This window comes from Tachyglossus aculeatus (genome assembly GCF_015852505.1).
Source record: "Tachyglossus aculeatus isolate mTacAcu1 chromosome 12 unlocalized genomic scaffold, mTacAcu1.pri SUPER_6_unloc_1, whole genome shotgun sequence".
NCBI lineage: Eukaryota > Metazoa > Chordata > Mammalia > Monotremata > Tachyglossidae > Tachyglossus > Tachyglossus aculeatus.
In genome coordinates, this window is record NW_024044828.1 from 17,829,480 (window position 1) to 17,836,616 (window position 7,137).

A 7,137-nucleotide genomic window follows, 5' to 3' on the forward strand; every position below is an offset into this window, starting at 1 on the left:
GTGACTTGCCCAAAGTCACACAGCTGACAATTGGCAGAGCCGGGATTCAAACCCATGACCTCTGACTCCAAAGCCCGTGCTCTTTCCACTGAGCCACGCTGCTTCTCATCGTGCAGGCTCCAATGCCAAGTGGTTGTTGTTTACAATGAAGCTGAACTGCTCCCCAGGAAAAGATTTGAGAAATGGTGGAGGAAAAGGAAGCTTACTCCCTTTAGCAATGTCATCTCAGGCTGGGTATGGGTGACATCTACTGAACAAAAATAGACAAAGCACGGGAGACATACTGCTTTAGTAGGACTGAATAAACAGTTCATATTTTATCTTTTTCAAACTAGGGGAAAAGGTCCTGGAATTAAAAAATGGAGTGTCAAATCACACTTTGTCCTGTATCTACCCCAGCGCTTAGAACAGGTTTTGCCATGTAATAAGTGCTTAACAAATACCTCAATCATTATCTTTCTCCTATTTTCTTTTTGTCCCTATTTGGTATATACTTATCTGTGGTAGGTGGGCACTGCGGGTCTGCCTGGGCCTCTTCTACAAATGCAATCGCTCAGCTTGGCCCACAGTTAAGACAATGGGGACAGAAGCAAGCCTGGGAGGATAAAGATCACCTTGTAACCCCCCCCCCAGTGCTTAGAACAGTGCTTTGCACATAGTAAGCGCTTAATAAATGCCATTATTATTATTATTATTATTATTATTATAAAGAGAAACAGTGTGGCCTAGTGAAAGAGCCCCAGACCTGCGAGTTAAAGGACATGGGTACAAGCCACCACTCCTCCACTTATTAATAATAATAATGATAATAATAATAATAATGATAAGGATATCTGTTAAATGCTTCCTATGTGTCACTGTTCTAAACTTCCTCTGTTCTAAATGCTGAGGTAGATACAAGCTAATCAGATTGGACCCAGTCCTTGTCCCGCACGGGGCTCAGAGTCTTAATCCACATTTTACAGATGGGTATTTTAATCCATAAAATCTCTGTATTTTATTATAGAGAAATGAAGTGACTTGCCTAAGGTCACACAGCAGACATATGGCAGAGCCAGGATTAGAACCCAGGTCCTTCTGATTCCCAGACCTATGCTCTATCCACTAGGTGACAGTTGCTTCTCTTGTCTTTTGTCATCTTAGGCAAGTCACTTCACTTTCCCGTGCCACAGTTCCCCCATCTGAAAAATGGGGTTCAAAACCTGTTCTCCCTCCTACTTAAACTGTGAGCCCCATTGTGGGACCTGATTATCTTGTATCTACCCCAGCACTTAGTATGGTATGTGGCCCATAATAAGTGCTCAAAAAATACCACAATTATTATAAAGGGACACTTACTCTCACATGCCAACACCCTCAGTCTGGAGTAGGACAGTAGTGGCAGGAGCAGTTAAGAACAGTGCCAGCGCTTAGTACAGTGCCTGGCACATAGTAAGTGCTTAACAAATACCATCATCATCATCAACAGAAATCTGGACCGCTGCTACTGACAGCAAGGCCACTGTGGCTGATAACCGGAGGCTGGTACCTGTGGTGACAACGGGGCCACGGGTAAGAGAAGCAGTGTGGACTAGGGGATCCAGCGCTTAGTACAGTGCCTGGTACATAGTAAGCACTTAACAAATGTCATTATTATGATTATTATTATAGAGCACGGGCCTGGGAGTCCTAAGGACCCGGGTTCTAATTCCGGCTCCACCACTTGTCTGCTTTGTGACTTGCACATCACTTCTTTATGCCTCAGTTGCCTCATCTGTAAAATGGGGATTAAGACTGTGAGCCCCATGTGGGACAGGGACTGTGTCCGATCTGATTAATTTATATCTACCCCAGGGCTTAGACTAGTGCCTGGCATGTAGTAAGCGTTTAACAAATACCACAATTATTATTATTATTATTAGCAGTAGCAATCAATCATATTTATTGAGCGCTTACTGTGTGCAGAGCACTGTACTAAGCGCTTGGGAAGTACAAGTTGGCAACATATAGAGACAGCCCCTACCCAACAGTGGGCTCACAGTCTAAAAGGGGGAGACAGAGAACAAAACCAAACATACTAACAAAATAAAATAAATAGAATAGATATGTACAAATAAAATAAATAAATAAATAGAGTGATAAATATGTACAATATTTGTACAATGTACAATAAGTAGCAGCCAGAGTGACTTGAGATTCTGCTCTTACCTAATCTTGCCACTGCTGATCTGCTTCTTGCTAGCCTCCAGTACAGGGAGGAATGCCTGGGATCAATCAATCAATCAATCAATCGTATTTATCGAGCACTGACTGTGTGCAGAGCACCGTACTGTACTACGCACAGAATTATATTGGGAGTAGGGAATGTGACAATAGTTTTCCTTTCTTTTGTTGGATTCCCTAGAGTTTTTGCTCCACTAGGAGCTTAGCAAGACAGCCTGTGTCAGCTGGCTGTGAGCATGATTGGGGCAGATGCATAGGGATATGATTTTTCCCTTATGTACACATTCACGTATGTTTCACTAAAGGGACTGAAATGTGAGACCCGGGGGCTGAAGGTAGAAGGAGCAAGGGACTAAAAAAAAAAAACAGGACAGGGTTCTTAACCCACATCTTCCCGGTTGTCCTGCTGGGTAACTTCCTGTAATATTACTTAAGTGAACCTCTTCAAACTGGCTTCAGTTCGATGATTTGTAAAACGGAGATAAAATGACAACTCTCCCTCCCTCTTAAACAGTGAGCCTGCTGAGGGACAGGGACCTGTATCCAATCTGATTATCTTGTAACTATCCTAGAATTTAGCTGTGTGTTTAGCACAAAATGAATATTTCATGCCACAATGATGATGACGGTTTGTTTTATGGTACTTGTTAAGCACATACTATGTGTCAAACACTGTTCAGATCTCTGGGGTACGTAGGAGTCAATTAGGGCAGACACAGTCCCTGTCCGACATGGGGCATGCACTCTTAAGAAGGTGGGAGAATGGGTATTTCATCCCCATTTTACAGTCGAGGAAACTGAGGCACAGCAAAGTTAAGTGACTTGCCCAAGGTCACACAGTTGACAATTGGCAGAGCTGGGATTAGAACCCAGGTCTTCTTCTCCCAGACCAGTGTTCTTTCCACTAGGCTGCTTCTGTGGTCCTTAATAATAATAATGATGGCATTTGTTAAGCGCTTACTATGTGCAGAGCACTGTTCTGCTAATTCCTCTCCATGCTGTCTAATCACAACTGAAAAATCATCTAAACCCAAAATGACTGCCCATTTCTTCCACGGCATTCTTGACCATTGGAAAATGGACTCGACCTCTGAGTTAATTTCCTAGAGGTCTATATTTCTTGGTTACTCTTTAGACACAAAAGAAATTGTAGACGAGACAGAATGAGACATAAAGAGAGAGGGGGGTGAAAGGACAGGAAAAAGACGAATTACAGGTGTCCTTTGAACAGATTCACAAATTCACAAGGAATACCACAGGAGGTTAAAATAATCCTGGGGCTTGGTATCAAGGCTGGCATGACCAGGCACTGTTTTGTTATGATAATTCACATTCCACTGCAGATGTTGCTAAATTCTTCCTCTGACCCTAAAGACAAAAGTTTCAGCAAATTGTTCTGTCTACCGCCCTTAAGCTTTGTTCTATGTGCTAGCTCAGCTAATAGCTGCAGGGGAAAATAAGCTGGGAAAGTAGTGGGTGGGAGAGAAGGAAGGCAACTGTAAAAGCCCAAGGCAAACTATACTTAATATAATTCTCTTCACCATTTCATTAAGTCGTTTTCAACCCCACCCCATTCCTTTAACCTAAATGCTTTACAGCATCTAATTAAATGCGTTTAAAAATGAATCAACTCAACGTAATGCAGTTACTTATTCTGCAATCGTTACAAGAGGTGGATTCCATGTCCTCTGAAGGAAGCAATTCATTCATTCAATCGTATTTATTGAGCACTTACTGTGTGCAGAGCACTGTACTAAGCGCTGGGGAAGTACAAGTTGGCAACATATAGAGATGGTCCCTACCCAACAGTGGGCTCACAGTCTAGAAGGGGGAGACAGAGAACAAAACAAAACATATTAACAAAATAAAATAAATAGCATAAATATGTACAAATAAAATAAAATTAATAAATAGAGTAATAAATACGTACAAGCATATATACATATATACAGGTGCTGTGGGGAGGGGAAGGAGGTAAGGCTGGGGGGATGGGGGGGAGGGGAAGAGGAAGGAGGGAGCTCAGTCTGGGAAGGCGTCCTGGATCAGATGGGTTGTTGGATGAAATCATTAGGGGCTAAAGAAATCATCTGAATTTAAAATGTGCAAGGGCTCCAGACCTTCATATAAAGAGAGTTACACTCCTCTGCGGAGGGACATATAGAAATAGCACATCAAGGAGCCCCAGAATTTCATCCTCAAGAACATCCTTACTTCATCAATCCTTTCTGCTCCATTACTTTATTAAAATTGTGTCAAGCTATTTGTCAAGCACTGTTCTAAACATTGGGTTAGATACAAAACAATGCAATGTGTGGCAGAGCATGGGTTAGGGGAAAACTGAGGGAGTGGAAGTTTCTACTTTATTTTAAATTTCCAGCTACTGCGAAGTGTGGCCTGTTTTCATTTAAATTAATCAGCTGTCAACTTTCTAACATTGTTACATTGTTATAGAACAAAATGACAGTCTCTGTCAGATTTCACAGCATTTAAACATCAGACAAAAAGAGACACAAAGCTCAAACACATAAAAATGACCGCAAATACGGTGGGCTCGGTTTTTCCATTATAGATTCGGATCTACGTATAATTCCATATGGACACACAAACCTGTGCAAAGATACAGAGTATAAACATACACACCTTATCATCAATGGTACTGATTGAGAGCTTACTATGTGCAGAGCACTGTACTAAGTGCTTGGAAGATTACAACAGAGTTGGTAGACCTGCTCCCTGCCCACAATGAGGTTACAGTCAAAGGGAGGCACACATTAGTATAAATCATTTATAATACATAATTTCTAAATATGCACATAAGTACTTTATCCCTTCAAAACCCAAGTCCCCAGAAGTTTCAATCTTCCTCTGTGGCAGAGGAAACCACCCAGCTTTTATGTTTAAACCACGAGAATAATTATGAAAGTTAATGCAACATATTTTCCCCTCATACATATATCTAAATAGGTTTTGTCAGTCATATTTGTTGAGCACTTACTGTGTGCAGAACACTGTACTAAGCACTTGGGAGAGTACCACAATAAAGACACTTTCCCTGCCCACAATGAGCTTACAATCTAAAGAGGAGACAAACATTAGCATTACAGATACGTACATAAGTGCTGTGGGGCTGGGAGGGGGGGAATGAATAAAGGAAGCAAGTCAGGGTGATGCAGAGTAATAATAATAATGATGGCATTTATTGGGCGCTTACTATCTGCAAAACACTGTTCTAAGCACTGAGCACTGTTCTAAGCGCTGAGCACTGTTCTAAGTGCAGAAGAGAGTGGGAGAAGAAGGAAGGTGGGCCTCAGGGAAGTAGTCAGGGAAGGCCTCTTGGAGGAGGTGGGCCTTCCATAAGGCTTTGAAGGGGGGGAGAATACTTGCCTGTTTTGTAAAAAGTCAATCATTTATTAAGCCCACTGTATTGTTGTTACAAAGGAAGTACCTTGGAGCTTAAAATACAAAGGAAATGGGATAAGATGGGGGAGTGGGACTCAGTCCAGGCTTTCTTATCACCAATATAAATGATCAGATGATCAGCTTTCTTCATTCCCCAACCCGCTCACCCGTTTTCCCCTCTACTTGCGTCCCACCCTGTGACTATTAATGCTTGGTTTTCTCATATCCGACAGACAAAGCCTTATTGAAAGCACATCTCCTCCAAGACTTCTTCCCTGATTAAGCCCTCCTTTCCTCCTCTCCCCCTCCCTCCTTGCATCACCCTGACTCACTCCCTTTATTCATCTCCCCCTCCCAGCCCCACAGCACTTATGTACGTAACTGTCATTTACTGATTTCTATTCATGTCTGTCTTCCCTTCCAGCCTGTAAGCTACTTAATAATAATAATAATAATGATGGTATTTGTAAAGCGCTTACTATGTGCAAAGCACTGTTCTAAGCGCTGGGGAGGATACAAGGTGATCAGGTTGTCCCAGGTGGGGCTCACAGTCTTCATCCCCATTTGGCAGATGAAGGAACTGAGGCCCAGAGAAGTAAAGTGACCGGCCCAAAGCCACACAGCTGACAAGTGGCAGAGCCGGGATTTGAGCCCATGACCTCTGACTCCAAAGCCCGGGCTCTTTCCACTGAGCCACACTGCTTCTCCAGTGACGATTGAATGAACGAATAAGACATTTCTCAGCCCCTCTCCACAGCATCCCCGAGGGCTGAGCCCATTTTGCCTGGGGGTGCAAAACAAACCACCATGCCTTCATTCATTCAATCGTATTTATTGAGCGCTTACTGTGTGCAGAGCACTGTACTAAGCGCTTGGGAAGTACAAAATGGCAGACCCCAGTCCTGGGAGCCAGAAGGACCTGAGTTCTAATCCCAGCTCTGCCACTTGTCTGCTGTGGGATTTCGGGCAGGTCACTTGACTCTTTGGGCCTCAGTTCCCTCATTTCTAAGGTGGGGATTAAGGCTGTGAGCCCATTTCTAGACTGTGAGCCTGTTGTTAGATCCCCCAGCCCCACAGCGCTTATGACGGCATGGCTCAGTGGAAAAGAGCCTGGGCTTTGGAGTCAGAGGTCATGGGTTCAAATCCAGCCTCTGCCAATTGCCAGCTGTGTGACTTTGGGCAAGTCACTTCACTTCTCTGGGCCTCAGTTATCTCATCTGGAAAATGGGGATTGAGACTGTGAGCCCCCCAGGGGACAACCTGATCACCTTGTAACCTCCCCAGCGCTTAGAACAGTGCTTTGCACATAGTAAGCGCTTAATAAATGCCTTCATCATTATCATCATCATAATTACAAGTCGGCAACATATAGCGACAGTTCCTACCCAACAATGGGCTCACAGTCTAGAAGGGGGAGACAGACAACAAAACAAAACAAGTAGACAGGTGTCAATGCCAACAGAATAAATAGAATTATAGCTCTATACACATCTTTAATAAAATAGAGTAATAAATACATACAAATATAAATCATGT